Source organism: Octopus bimaculoides, chromosome 21, assembly GCF_001194135.2.
Source record: "Octopus bimaculoides isolate UCB-OBI-ISO-001 chromosome 21, ASM119413v2, whole genome shotgun sequence".
Taxonomy (NCBI): domain Eukaryota; kingdom Metazoa; phylum Mollusca; class Cephalopoda; order Octopoda; family Octopodidae; genus Octopus; species Octopus bimaculoides.
Window position 1 is genome coordinate 25,928,098 of NC_069001.1, and position 15,919 is coordinate 25,944,016.

The 15,919-nt window shown below is 35.9% G+C and overlaps 1 long non-coding RNA gene across 2 annotated transcripts in view; it reads left to right on the top strand.

The window, feature by feature from the left end:
• The window catches only part of LOC128250446 (uncharacterized), a 613,350-nt gene that overhangs the window by 345,187 nt on the left and 252,244 nt on the right, over window positions 1-15,919 (top strand). The window lies entirely within an intron of this gene.

Here is a 15,919-nt window from a genome sequence, read left to right on the forward strand (position 1 = left end):
GTTTGGTTTATGCTTTTCCCTCCGGTTTTTTGTTCTATGTGTGCTATAAATATCGCCATTCGTTTAGCGAAAAATTTGTAGTTTAGAATCAGTAGTTCTTTGACTGCTATTTCTAAATTTTCAGTATGTTGGAGAAGCAACTCAATGCTAATCCCTGTATATTTATGATTATATATATATATATAGATAGATAGATAGACAGACAGATATGATGGCGCGATACTGCGTAATGTCATCTGGTTGATAATTAGGGACCTCCTATGTTTGTTGTCCCTCCGTTGGTGCATTTAATATACGTTTTTCTGCTCATCTGAGCACTTATACGTTTCTTCAACTTGCTATTCTTTGTCCGCTAACCGCTTGTGCATTTACTATACAAATTTTGACCTATGTGTCTGTGTATGTGAACGCACATGACTGAGCGGTTAGAGCTTAGGATCGTGGGGTTGTGAGTTCGATTCCTGGGCCGGGCTGCATGTTGTGATGTGGAGGTAGGCGCTTTATTTCACATTGCTCTAGTTCACTGAGCTGTAGAAATGAGTTGCGACGTCACTGGTGCCAGGCTGTGTCGGCCTTTGCCTTCCCCTTAGATAACATCAGTGGCGTGGACGGGGGAGTTTGGTATGCATGGACAACTGCTGGTCTTCCATAAAAAGAAACATAACTTGTGCGTTTCCTGGTGAGGCGATTTTCTGACCAGATTTGTACACCGGAGGGGAACCTCTTAGGGGCACCCATGATAATTCGTGACCGACAAAGTCAAGTTATATATATATATATATATGTGTGTGTGTGTGTGTGTGTGTGTGTGTGTGTGTGTGTGTGTGTGTGTGTACAAATTATAAATCGACATTTAAGCAAGTAGCAATTTGACCACTTGGTTTTGTGAGTAAATGCCTCGGTGATAATCTGGATTAGCTAGGGTTCTCAGGAAAAGAAATCAAACAACTAACTTGCACATTACTAATAAAATCTGTAATTAGAACAGTAAAAAAAAAACAACAACGGAAGAGAACGTACATACACGTATCCATATCCCTCCAGCAGCCTCACTTACATACATACATAAATATGTGTGTGTGTATGCGCTTGTGTGAGTATATAACTATATATTTATATCCATGTATATGTGTGTATATATATATATATATATATATATATATCCAGACAGTTAGATGATGCATAAAAGGGACAACAAAACATTCAGACAGACGATACAAAGAAAACGAAGACAGATCATTCGGAGTTTCCTTTCCTCAGTCGAGTTCCAGATTATCTTTGCAATTTCATCTGGTTATACTCGAGATTTCTCATACATGCACACATCTACGTACACACACAATTGTACACACGTGCGCACACACACACACACACATGATTCTTAACCTAGGGAGATGTAAGACGTATTGGCAGGGGAAAGTGAAAGGAATAGGGTGGAACAAAAGCATGAGGAATGAAAAGAAAGATGAAGCAGAGAAGAGACAGAATAGAAATGAAAGAAGAGGAATATTTAGAGAGACGTATGTAGACTAAGCAGCTGTTGGACGAATTAAATAGTCCTAGAGAGATGGACTAAATTAAAAAGATGAAATAATAAAATGTAAAGCAAGATAAGATAAAATAACCAAAAGTACAAAGTATGATAAAATGAGCAGAAATGTAAATGTAGTTGAACGAGAGACGTTTTTGTCGTATTGTCACTTGTTGAAAAGGAATTTGTTGGAAAAGATTTTCGAGATTCAATATAGAAATAGCTAAGTAAAAGAATATTGCTGTATGTAACTTTACGTAGGTAAAAATTAAGGAAAATAGATAATTGAAGACCATAATTGTACGATCTTAAGTAACACAACTCACTTGTTTTGGGAAATGGTTTTCTTTGTTAATTAGGAACATTAGATCAAATTGAGGACACTGACCAGGAATTTAAAGATGAATTTTTGATGATAGTAGTAACATTAATTGTAATAATGCTGATAATGAGCACAAGGTTGAAATTAATATGGTGTCACTATACTGGCTGAATGCAAATGTGTTCGATATATATAGTTTGGAAGAGATTGGAAAACCAATTTTAGTATTTTACTGATTCTAAAGAGAAGAATAAGAAAGCGAACTACGATTAAAGATAGTTGAAAGCCGAAAGCTGATGTACCTGAATAGGGAACTCAGACTGTTTCTACAAATTATCGTTGTTTGCTTTGCAATAGCAATTGTTTCAGACATGTGATTGAAGGCATAAATCCAGAACCGGGAAACGTGCCGAATATACTGATCTCAAACTTTTGGCGCCAGGCTGGCAATTTCGAGGAAACGGGTAAGTCGAATATATGATCCCAGTGTTCAACTAGTACTTGTTTTACTGACCCCCAATAGATGAAAGTTAAAATCGACATTGGTAGAATTGGCCCTCGGAACATTGCGAGGAAAGAATTGGACTTCAGAACATAGCGAGGGAAGGAGTGGCGTTAAGAATTTTGCTTGGCGCGCTAACGATTCGATACCTTACTAACTGATTCTATTAAGCCAAATACCTACGTAACCGAAATCACGAAAGACTGAATTGCTTGTTTAATATATGCGAATTGAAAGAGAGCAGCCGGATATTTTAACTGAATATTTTAGCCAGCAAAATATTTTGTTAACCATTTAGTACTCAGACTGATGAAATGCTTATTTATTCATTGTTTTAAAGTAGTCATACATTATCTCGTAGCTTTGAAATTTCGACGTTGTATTTCTTTATATTCAGTTTGACATTGTAGGTAAGTTTGAGAGGCTGAATCTTAGCAGTTTCGACATGAAAAGACTATTTGGACCTGATATGGCCCATTTAAATGCTAATAGTTTAAACTACTGACTACTATAATACTGACGATTTTGTGATGCAGTAGAGGTATCGCATAGAAAATTGGAGTCCCTTACTAAGCAGAACTAGTGGGATTGAACGAGCATCCGTTGAGTTCTGTGTAGATTCCTATACTATTGATTTATAAAACAGATGCATTATTTCAGCCGTGAGATGGGATACTATTGAATAAAAGACACAATGCTTTAAACGATCGCTCTCACAAAGACCAAAGGCGTCTGAAGGACCAAGTGTGAGAATTCAACAAATCGTAACTAAATAGTAACTGGCTGATATTTTGCATAAGTCTGTAATGATACCTGTGATCCAGTCTCGTTACATTCTCATAGAGAAATTCTTCGATTTTCGGAAGGAAACGTAGAAAAATTCAATGACAGAATGTTTTGAACCAAGTATGGTGAGATAAGAAACAGCGAAAAAAGCTGTAAAACAGAATTTTCCTACTCGCTGCTGATTTTAACATAAAAGTAACCAACACAATCAACATCATCACACGCTGAACAGAAAATATAAAAAGAAAATAGTATAAAATGAAATATGAAGGTGGGCGAAATCGAATATATCAATCAATGGCTAATAGATTTCATGATGTGTTTTTTCCTAAAAAGGAAATAAAAAAAAAACAATAATAATCAGTGACAAAGTAAAGAGAAGCAAAACAGCAAAATAATAAAAACGTGTATACGTAAACGGTGATTTTATTGACTGCAATGTGAATTTTCCGTTTTCCTGACGTGTGATGCAGCCTCATGTGTACAACTCTACACACAGCAAACTACACATACGACAATCTGCAACAGTACAACAGCAGTCATTTTGGTCAATTATTGACAGATTAGTAGCAACTCTAAGAAACATGATATGCATTAAGGAAGTATAGTTTCACCTTAACTGCAAAATAGCATCGAATAACAATTTTCTCGTCTTGCACGCAAACATGGGGAAATGAAATTTGCAAATAAATAAGAGATACATACATACCTCCGTACATACATATACACGCGCACGCACACAAAGTACACAAACATACGGACACAAACGCACGCGCACACACATATAAGCATATATATATATATATATACACATGTATGCACACACACAAATGTATGCACATATATACATATGCATATCTCTCCCTCTTTTCACACACAGACACACACACACACACACACACACACACACACACACACACACATATATATATATACATAAATACATACATAGACAAACAAACACTCACACAGACACACTTGCACACAGATATATATATGTACATGTATGCAGATATATAATATATACCTAAAGTGTGGTGAAGGGGAGAATTACGGCGGATTGAGATAGGTGCATATATATATATATATATATATATATATATATATATGTATATATTATTATTATTGAGTGAGAGAGCAGTGTATGTCATCAAATTGACACTGGGGTAAAATATACGAGACCCAGTATATTCAACATGAATCACTAGCTTATGAGATTACACCAGGCAGGTGCATCACAATCAGATGTGCACGATATGGTGATCTCAAATCAAGTTAAACAGCGCATGACCTTGCAGGTGGGGCCTAGTTAGCACTTTTTTCGGGTTGAGTCGCCCATCCTGCTTGAAAGGTCCCTGAATAAGGGTTGTTTAAAGACGATGAACGAAATACATATATTTCCAGAGGTGAATTATCGAAACGCCAAAGAATTTCTCGACACATGGCTATGATGTTCCACCACCCGCATTTTCTGCTGCTGATCAGAGATGCACATATCGTCAGCCACTATGAGACATGCTCAACTCGTTAAGGTCAAACTACTGACAACCAAGATGTGGTACTGAGCAGAATATTTACTGTAGAACTTCTTCTTCTTCTTCTTCTTCTTCTATATGGGTCCTCGTATATTGCAGCAGATATTAATCACTATATGCATATCAAAGCCTACCTACACTTGATAGTATATTTTGTGCTCCCTGCATGAATTGTAATCCAGAGATCCTTCTCAACTAATTTTTAGTTCTTTTAGTGTTCGTTTCAAGTGCTCCCACAATCACTGGTATTGTAACCGTCTTCAGATGCTATATTTTCTTCAACTACTGTCGTCTTCTCCCCACAGTTCTCTTTTGGGTTTGGTTTCCACTGGGGCAGTGACGTTAGTAGAAGGGCCTTTCTGTTCAGAGGTAACTTTTCCGACGTTCAACCTCTCTTGTTGTATGTTATTTTGTTTTCGTATCTTAAGCACTTCAAGCCCATAGATAGAAATTCTCCTTTATTTGTTTTCGAAGTTTTATATCCGAGCATATCTGTTTTTCTCTGTTTAAAACAAGACGTGTTACATTTTATATTTATTGTTATTATTATGTCTCTTTTAATCTGATTAGACACTGTGTGCTCTACGTTGTCTTGTTTATATACGAGGTTTACAGGTGCATGTGTGAATTTTATAAACATTACATTTGAGTGTATTTGTGTAGAGATGAGATTGCGTATACGATTATTATTTTTACGTGCTTTGTTTTTCTGTAGCGACATCACATTCTCGCGTATTGCTTCAATACATGTATAGGCAAGTTGCACCCCCGCATGTTGTTTATATTATCTACTGCTTTTTTTTTCTGCGACAATATGCCTGACAGCACCTATATTTCATGTATGAGAGAATAATTTCGGTATCATGATCTAATTTACATTAGGCAACAATTTTCTTTCATATTTTTGCTGTTTTGTAAATCCTATTTGCCGATGATCACAGATGTAATCCAAATTCACAAGGAGCAGCTCGCTCGTACACCTGATACTCTTGCTTTGTATTTGTACATGTTTACTCCATGTGTCACCTAGAGACCTCAAGAGACAGCAGGCTAGAAGTTCATGTTGGTGTTATGCCTACGTTGTCTTATCTGGTTTTGCACATAGTTTTGTTCTAGAAAATGTTTAAGAAAACATGTTTGTTTTAAAATTTGAGATTACATAGACAGTATTTTACGTACGATATGGGCAGAATTTATGAGAACTATCTTTTGAATTTCTGCTATTCTAGGGATTCCTGGTATCCGAGCTAGATAGGAATCAGTCCCTTTTCCTATCATTTCTAGGGCATCTATGGCAACAGGTATTATTTCAGTCTTGAGGTTCCACGATATGCTAATTTCTATTTCAAGATCTTTATGCTTGCTCAGTTTTTGGTAGGTCTTGACAGATGCATTTAGGTTGACGGGGGCAGTCATATCAATGAGAATGCATGATGTTTGTCTAAAGTCCTTCAATATAATGTCTGGCCTATTCGCATCTATCTTTCTGTCAGTCTGAACGGTGAAGTTCCAGAGGACTGAGATGTAATCAATTTCAAGCACTGGAGGTGGTTTGTGTTCCCACCTATTTTTATCATAGGGCAGGTCAATGTTTTTGCAAATACCCAGTGAAGAGAGTGTGCTGCTATATCATACCTGTTGAGATATTCTGTAGGCGTAAGAAGACTGCACATGGAGACAACATGATCAATGGCTTCATTTTGTTGTTTACATACACGGTAGTTGCAGTTCTTTAACATGTTGGCCTGGCAGACCATTGTAGGTAGGCATTGATCTTGGGCTGTTATGATAAACCCTTCTGTTTCTGATTTTAAGCCAGCAGAACATTGATGTGTAAGGGCTTTATCAATATCGGCAGTATTAGGTCTGTTTGAGTATTTGCCATTGAGAGATTTTTCTTACTATTTATCAGTAAGTATATCTAGCACGTGTTTTCATACGCATAGCGTTTTCTGTGCTTCTATCCAGTACGTCTAATTCTAGGATTGTTATGTTTGGAATTCACTTAGGTATTCCTTTGCCTGTTTTGTTACTGAGTATGATGCTTTGCTGTTTTCAGGTTTTAAGACAAGTTTTAACATCCGGTCGTCAGATATTTTCAGGTAGGTGTTTGGGCCAATTGTGATAATCTTTATTGTTAATTCCAGCCGTAAATGTCCACGACCCCCCTCTTTTTTGGTAGGCAAAGTCGTTCTATATCTGCCTTAGGGTGGTGCATTCTCTTCATTGTCAACATGTTTCGTATTTTTCTGTCAAGATTACATATTTCAGTAATTGATCAGTTAAAGATATTCAAACTGTAAGTCACAAACGGTATGGTTAAAGTATTGATCGCTTCTATCCTGTGTCTTGCATTCAGCTATCTCGTGAGGATTGCCGTAACCCTGCGATAACATTCTCCTGTAATCCTTTCCGACATCATACACTGCTTGACTCCGTCACCTTCAAATAACCCTAGGTATTTGTAGCTCTCCGCTGGTTCTGACTCCTTTATGACATTCTGCTGGACAAGATTAACGTTGGATGTTTCAGTCATTTTACTTGATAAAGGTAGCTTTTGTACATTTATCGAGGACAAATTGCATCCTGGTGTTAACACTGAATTGTTTAACAATCGCTAGTAAGCCATGTAGTTTTTGGTAATTTTTTGCTAGGAGCTTTAAATCATTCATGCAAAGGAGATGATTTATATTTTTTATCGAGTATTTTATAGCCATATTGTGCATCATCGAGCAATTTCGAGTGAAGTATTAAAACTAGACAAAAAAGGAGTAGTGGGAGAGAGTCACCCTGCAAAATGCCACATGAAATTCTTATACCCCCAGCATTGAGAGATTCATTATCACTCTTCCATGTCAGTGTGGTTCTCCATGTTTTCATATTTACAAATAAGAAGTTTCGCAGAGTATGTGCTATTTTATACATTTCCTGACATTTCTTAATCCAGCAATGTAGTAGACTATCAAAAGCTTTTTTTATAATTTATCCAAGCGATCGACACGTTTTTGTGTCGTTTGTGACAATCTTCCAACTTAATCTTATTGATGAGCAGTTCATATTTACAACCTCAGGACCCACTTTTACATCCGTTTTGATCATTAGGGAATATGTCATTTTTCTATTAAAAGACTATCGGTATATTCCGTCAAGACAGATGTTAGTATTCTATACATTGTTGTTAAGCAGGTTATGGGGCTATAATTTTTTGGTTCATCTGTTTCTTCATTTAAAAATTTTTTTGGGGTAACTAGGAATGGAACACCATTAACTAACCAAGTGGAAATCATGCTAGGTTGTTGCAAAATATTTTTGTAAAGTTTTGTTAGCAGTTCATGGCTCTCTGGAAAAGCATTCAACCAGATGTTAGGAATTTTATCCTTTCCTGGAAACTTCCCTCTGCTTGATTTCCTGAGGGCAGATCTTACATTCTCTACCTTGATACCCTCCCACTTTTGCTCTTCTAAGGAGTCTAAGTCTGTAGATATTGTATCAATCCAAGGGGCGTTTTCATTGTGTTTTTTCTTCTGCCCAAATTTTATTCCAAAATTCCTGAACTTCTTTTGATGGGACAAACTTCACTGTAACTGGTATTTTTTCCTATCTTCCTCTAAACATTTTGGGGTTATTTTTTTAACATGTTGCCCTTGAAGAATCTAATGCGCTTTTCATACCGTTCTGTGCGGGCAACTTTAGTTCATACCTTTTACTCGATAGTGTCTATGGTGGCATCAATGTCAAATATGGTTTTCAAATTATATTATTTCTCTAATTTTCTGATTTTTGTCAAACTTAAGGGTTATAAACATTCTATGTCAGACATAAGTAGCTGAAGTTGGTGTTGAATACGCTCTTGCCAAATAAGGGTTTTGTGGGAATGTCGTTTTCTAATCTTCTCACCACATATAATCGTAGTGATTTTCGCAGATGCGTAGTACACGTGGTTGAGATTTGTAATATCAACATCATTAGCTGAAATTATACCCTCAACTGCAAAGCGGATTTTACCAATTACTTTCAGGTTTGGGTTAGAATTGCGAATTTTGGAGAGTGTCACGTTCATTCATACTGGTTTCTTTAATTTTCAGCTATTCAATCATGATTTGATTTTTTAGATCATGTAGTTCAGCTGGGCCAATTTCTCTGTGACTTTCTTCATCTATTTGATTTTCTTCTGCCATAGTGTTTATGGTTGACTGAGAGAACATTTCACTTTGCTTATCATTTTTCAAACATTACTGCATTTTCTTCAGACCTGGGCTGGTCTTTAATTATTTCCTGTGGTGTATCTTCTTTAACTGCATCTTCGTTCCATTTATCCCTTACTGATTGCTTAATTTGGTTAATCTCTAATTCAGTTAGTAATTTATTTTTCATAATGTTTGATCTGATGTTTGTTATTGTCTGTCTAGGTTCTTACTTCAAGGTGTTTCTCTCCAGTTAAAGTAGGTTTGTACACCATAAACTTTCTTTGTGGGAAAATACATGGCATGACAGAAGGCCTTAAGAACATATTTATTATCTCCCCTAAATTATTTTTCAAATTTTCTTTTTTTTTTCTTCTTTTTTTCATGACAATCATGGATGGACATCTGTTGGAATATTCCGGCTGTGAGTTACTTCCAGCTCTTGAGTTTCAGAAAAATGTGAACCAGTAGCTGATTTTTCATTTCCATTCTGTTAATAGCATACTCGATTCATTGGTCCAATGTATTCCGGGACATCGATGTTTCGACTCGATGTGTCTCGTCAGGAAACAATGCAACGATCTTCGCATTTCAATAATCGGTGATGGGCTTGGGTTAACTTTCGGCGAACAGTTTGTTCGCTGATTCGTACTAGCATGCGCTTACCGTTAATAATCCGTTATTTACACAGCGAACAACGAAATGTGAAACGACCACTAGAACATTTACTTTCGATTCGGCCGCAGGTATACACATATATAAATATGCAAACACTCTCTCTTCCTCTCTCTTTCGCTCACTATCTATCTATCTATCTAGCTAGCTAGCTAGCTAGCTATCTCTTTCTCTCTCTATCTTTCTCTTTCTATCTTTCTCTTTCTATGTTTCTCTCTGTCTTTCTCTCTCACACACATATGCACGGAGGCACACACATGCGCATACATACACGCAATTTTCTCGAGCGATACATAGATTTACTTGTACACATATGTATTTCCGTTCATATATTAACAAACGTACCCGCACACACATAAAAGAAGGTAGACTACTACTTTCCTTTTTTTTTCATTATATTTTAGGATATTTTAATTTTTTTGGTGAATATATTTCGCCTGGGAAAATATTTCAGCAATATTATACTTTTTAACTCCAGTTTCTTTCACTGTTGTATAAACTATCGTTTACGATGAAAACCACCATATGAACTATGCAAACAGCAATTATTATTACAATGGTTGCATGTGTCCTTACATGTACTATTAATCAAAACACACATCAGATAACCTAGGGTCAATAGCTGTATCAGTTACATTCCATCGTTCGCTTCATGTACGGTTTATTTAAACCATTTTCTTCCTATCGATCACAGAACGTATAGATGGACAGTGCACAAAAGCATGAAATTTTGCTTGGATAATATATTGTCACAGTGTTCTGTTCGTTTGCTGAAGAAATCCATATTTACAAGTGTGAGCTGTCTATCAGTGCTCCAATGAGATTTTATATAACCTGTAACATTAGAGTGTGGTAAAATAAATTCCTTATATCAGTCTAAATTGGAAAGCTACAACTAAAGCAAACAGCGTCAAGTAAATGAAGCAAAGGTTTTATACCAGTTCCTTTGGTATTTATTTTATTTGCATTGTACTCTTTTACTTGTTTCAATCGCTTCACTATGGCCATGCTAGAGCACCGCCTTGTAGTCGAAGAAATAAACCCCTAGACATATTCTTTCATTTATTCTGTTTAAGTTACAGGAACGTAAATACACCAACATCGGTTGTCAAGTGATGGTGGGGAGGGACAAACACGCACACATGAATATATCCATATAGACACACACACACAGACACACACACATATATATATATATATATATATATATATATATATATATATGACAGTCTTCATTTAGTTTCCGTCTGCCAAATCCACTCACAAGACTTTGGTCAGCTCGTGGCTATAGTAAAAGACACTTACCCAAAAGGTGCAACGCTGTGGAATTGAACATAGAACCATGTGGTTGAGAAGCAAGCTTCTTACCGCACAGCCACGCCTGCGCTTGTTAGGTTGATGACACTTGGGATATTGCATAAAGCCTCTTCTAATGTATGTGCCCATGGAGGAGTTTTAAACGTGGTCTGACTTGATAACTAATGGAGGATATTTTCTATGGCCCATGGCTGTCTCGTCTGCGAATGAAACCAGCTATTTGTCATTATGTCTTACAAATACTCAATGAATTACTTCCGGCTCTTTACAATTTCAGTTAAAATTCTTTTGACGTTGACGTTGCTTTTCATCCTTTCGGTACCAATGAAAAAATACCAGATGAGATCTGGGATCGATGTAATCGACTATCACCCTCCTGCAAGATTTCAAGCCTTGTGTCTATTGTAGAAATGACTATTATTATGTTTAATTAAACCCTCTCTTAATGACAACTTTGATTTTAATCACCTCCGAACTCAATAATCTTTTAATGACTTTATTGTCTCAGTAGTCCTTACTTCAATGAGTGTGTAACAGTTGTTGTAATTGTTGTTTGTGCTCGTTCATTAGCGCTCATTTAGTCCTCATTTAGATTATAAAAAGATATGAAAAAATTATCGGTGTGCACATCCGAACTGTGGCAGGAGTTAGCCGAGCTCCAAATTAAATTTCATGAGTTAAACATGGTAATTTCGAAATGTCGTGTAAAATATTTATTGCTTGCATGCGTTCAGAATAGGAATGAGACAGGAGCTGATACGTACACTGATTGCAATTAGTCACTCAGTGCATTTTAGAGATTGTTGTCGCAATAAATGACAAAACAGCTTATTGATATATTTAGAAAAAAATGTGGCTTATTTCAATTTCTATAGACACTCCAGACAAAAAGAATTTAAATTCAGGTACATGTAAATCCAAATGGATTCTTGTGACATGAACGTTATTCAAACATTTGCCAACCAAAGCAGTGCAAGCTTGTTGTCAAGCATTCATCATATTTTGCTATCATGCAATTGCTCTTCTCGAGATCTTTGTGTTCATTTGGACATTTTCTATCTCTGCTCGCGTCTTAGAGACGCTTAATTGAACTGTTTAAGTCACTTGCAAATGAATTTTCTCCATATATTGATGCATGAGAATTTTGCTAACAACTCATATTTTCTATTTGCGTTATATTAAATGAAGTTTCTATAATGTATAACGATCCTTTCAACTATTTCTAGTGCGTTATATAGTGAACAAAATGTTTTACGATTAATTGTCACTATCCAGACTAAGATATCTGGTTGTGCTTCGGTTCGTCTCGCAGAGCTGCGCATGTGATTTCAGTTGTACCTATGACCTTCGAAACATACTAAGAATAATCTTAACTACATTACACTTCAAATTTATAGCGTGCTCTTTGAAGGACAAGTGGCTGATATTTCAAGCATGCGGAGCGAACACGGTTCTGTGTATAGGAATGGCCAGTGACAGGTGCATTAGAGTTGTCTTGTTGGATCACATGGAAGTATCAGTAACATACAGGCCGATCTTACATTACCATTCAGTATATGATGTATAGACATTAGTAATAAAACTTTACTAAAATCAACAGATCAGAATATAATACTTTCATAAATTAGCCATTGGGTATGCAGTGTATTTTCCGTTGCATTTGCATATGCTAGTAATAAATTGAATCCTATAAATCCGATGTCAATAAAATAAAATTCATAAGGTATAAATGAATGGAAATGAAACGATTGCTGGAGCCTTAAAATGGCGTCTATAATAAGTGACTGTTTCAATTAACGAACATCTCCAATAGGATATGCTCAGAAGTAAGGTCAGTGAATGGCCATTGGAAGCACTAACAAAGAGAATTGTGTGAAAGCTTAGAGACACCAACAAAGAAGCTCGATCAATCAGTCTTTAGATTGTCGTTATTGTTAAAGTTGCAAATTGAAATTTCTCTAAATAGAAGTCGAAAGTTAAATTACAAAGATCAAACAAGTAAGTTCATACACAACTGACAAGGTTGCATGGTTACGAACGTGTCTTCGCAACTAGTTAGTTTTAGGTTCAATCCTAATGTGTAACCACGTGGGACGTGTGTTTCATTTTATAGCCTTAGATTGACCCAAAACTAGCGACAGGTATTTAGATAACGTAAACTTCCAAAAATGACGGACACTCTACTTTTTCCCCTTGTGTTTATCTATCTATCTGTCTATCTATCAATCCATGTGTGTGAATGTGTTTGTATACGTGTGAGTATTTATGAGCGGTGTGTACGTCGATATATATATATATATATATATATATATATATATATATATATATATATATATATATACATGTAAATATATATACATAAATATACATATATACTCATACATATACGTATACACACACACGCACGCATATATATATACATGTATGTACGTACATATATATACTTATAAGTTTATATATGTTTGTGTGTATGCATGTGTGTGTTCCTATCTGCATTCATTTGTTTGACACAGCACTGCGAACGTAAGAGACAAAATGAAAATGCAAAAAAAAAAAAATACCTTTTAACCTAAAAAAGGAAACAAAACTCACATTGTGATTCGACAGATAGACGCTAAAACAAATAAACGCTAGACAGTGCCGCAGCTTCGCCACAGTCCAATGACTGAAACCTATAAACATATCAAGGTATCAACAGTAACACAAGCAAAAAAGTTTCTGTGTGTGTATAGTATGTCTCATGAGATTTACATTTCTGATGTATCGTCACTTCTGTATGCGTGCAGCCACAAGCAACGGTTACTTATAAATGGATTAGTTTCACTTCAGTTTACTTTTTGATTTTAAAATCTCAGTTGAATGAAATGGTAGCAAGATTACCGGAGCGTAATCTACAGAAATGGAGTGTAAATGCTGATGAAAAGTATCTAACAAGTTAAAGAAATCAATGAGAGCTTATGGGGCCACCATGGGAAGACATTTCTCAATAGATTAGATTTAAGGAGATGACATGATATACTACCGAAAACATAATGACGGTTTTTGCCCATTGATCTCTCCATTAATTTGAATATTTGTGTCAATGTTGTGTCAATAACAGGAGCACCTACTTTAGCACGCAAATGTTGATTTCAAATCTAAGGCGGAAAACTGGCAGACTGGTTAGTGCGCCGGGCCAAATGCTTAACAGAATTTCGTGCACCTGCAATTCCTGAGTTCAAATTCCGCCCAGGACGACTATGCTTTTCAGTCCATTCGGGGCTGATAAAATAATAACCAGCTATCCCGAAATTGCAGGCATTGTTTCAAAACTTGAAATCAACATTGAATTCAGTTTTTTTAGCGGAGGCGGTGAGCTGGCAGAATCGTTAGCTCAGCGATATTTTGTCCGCCATTACCTTCAGAGCTCTTATTTCGCCTGGATCGACTCTAACTTGCATCCTTGCGATGTTTATGAAAGAGGTATCAGATCAGAACTGGAGTCGACGTAATCCCCATAGCCTCTCTCCTGAACTTTCCGGTCCTCTTACAAAATTTGAAACCAATGATAAATTCTAATTTGCTTATCTTTCATGCAATACGTTCTCGGTGAATTTAGGTTTTTCTAACATTCACACTAATATTCAAATTTGGGCGGAGTTAAAATCTTTTAGATCTACCTCTGCATTCAAATGGTCTTCATTTCCTAAATCTAAATAGAACCAAATATAAAACTGATACTATCCGGTTTGAACCAGGAATGTAACACTAAGCTGCCCAAACAGTAGACCACGTAAAACAATGTCATAGCGGCACAACTCTCAGATCAGTCTTGGTAAACCTTTGACGCAATCATCATCAGATGGGAAAGCATCAACTAGGGTTGCTGGTTGTCCAGGTGGCAGGGGAGAACCAAATTTCCAGACCGGACTGTGCAACCACTTAATGTGGTCGCTATGTGTCACGTATGTGAGGAGACCAAAAGTGGGTAAGATTGAGAGATTGACATAAAAACAATGTTACAAGAATTCGTGAATGTGGTTCCTCAAAATATTAGTAAAAGCAGAAGCTAAACCCTACTCAGAAATATACTCGATTGTTTGTATAGAATTGAAAACATAAGAATAGATACACAATTCTCAAGAATGGCGGGACACGTTATGGACGGAGGGCTTTAAATTATATATCTTCTAAGACAGAGATGACTGTAGCATAAATATACGTAGCACAAAATCTACAAAACAAATTAGAAGCTTACATTTATGAAAGAACTCCCTTATCAATGATTATCATCATCGAATACTGCACGTTACTGTCTCAAGTCTAAGTGCTACAACAGGGTAGACTTATCCAGTTACAGTTGAGTGGACTGGAGCAACGTTAAACGAAGTGTTTCGCTCATGAAGAGAACGCCCCAACCAGTTGGGAACAGAAACCATGATCATGCGATCTTACCGCGTATCTTTAATTCTCAGTGATGGTGTCTTAATAATTCCGAAACGTATCCTAGTTTACCATACGTAATTCCTGAAAGGCAAAGAAATAATACAATTCATTGTCGAACATTATTTTGCCTTCACTGTATAATTATTTATTGTTAGTAATTTTAATGATTACTGTATTAAATATCTTTAAAATAATTTAACTATTGTTTGTATATTTTCTGAATGGCGTCGATCAGTTACTACGTACAATGTCAACGTAACCGTATAATAAAATAATGCATCTCTTATTCTATACGAATTAATTGTAATTTTAAATAACTCAATTAAAGTACTCAAATATCTTTATTCTTCTTTCAATCCTTTTTATATTTGTAAGCTACTCTTATAATTAGGTTTTTGTTTTTTCAGCTAATATTTTCTTAGAAATTACCGTCAAAAATAGGAAAGGGTTAAAGTCAGTACTGAATATTTGAATGTGTATGCAAGTCTGTGTATGTTTGTATGTATTTATGTATGTGTACGTGCGTGTATGTATGAGTGTGCTGGTCTTTTTCTGTATTTTACATGAGTGGATGGTTTCCTTATTGTGAATATATGAATTACTGTACGCATATATATATATATATATATATATATATATATA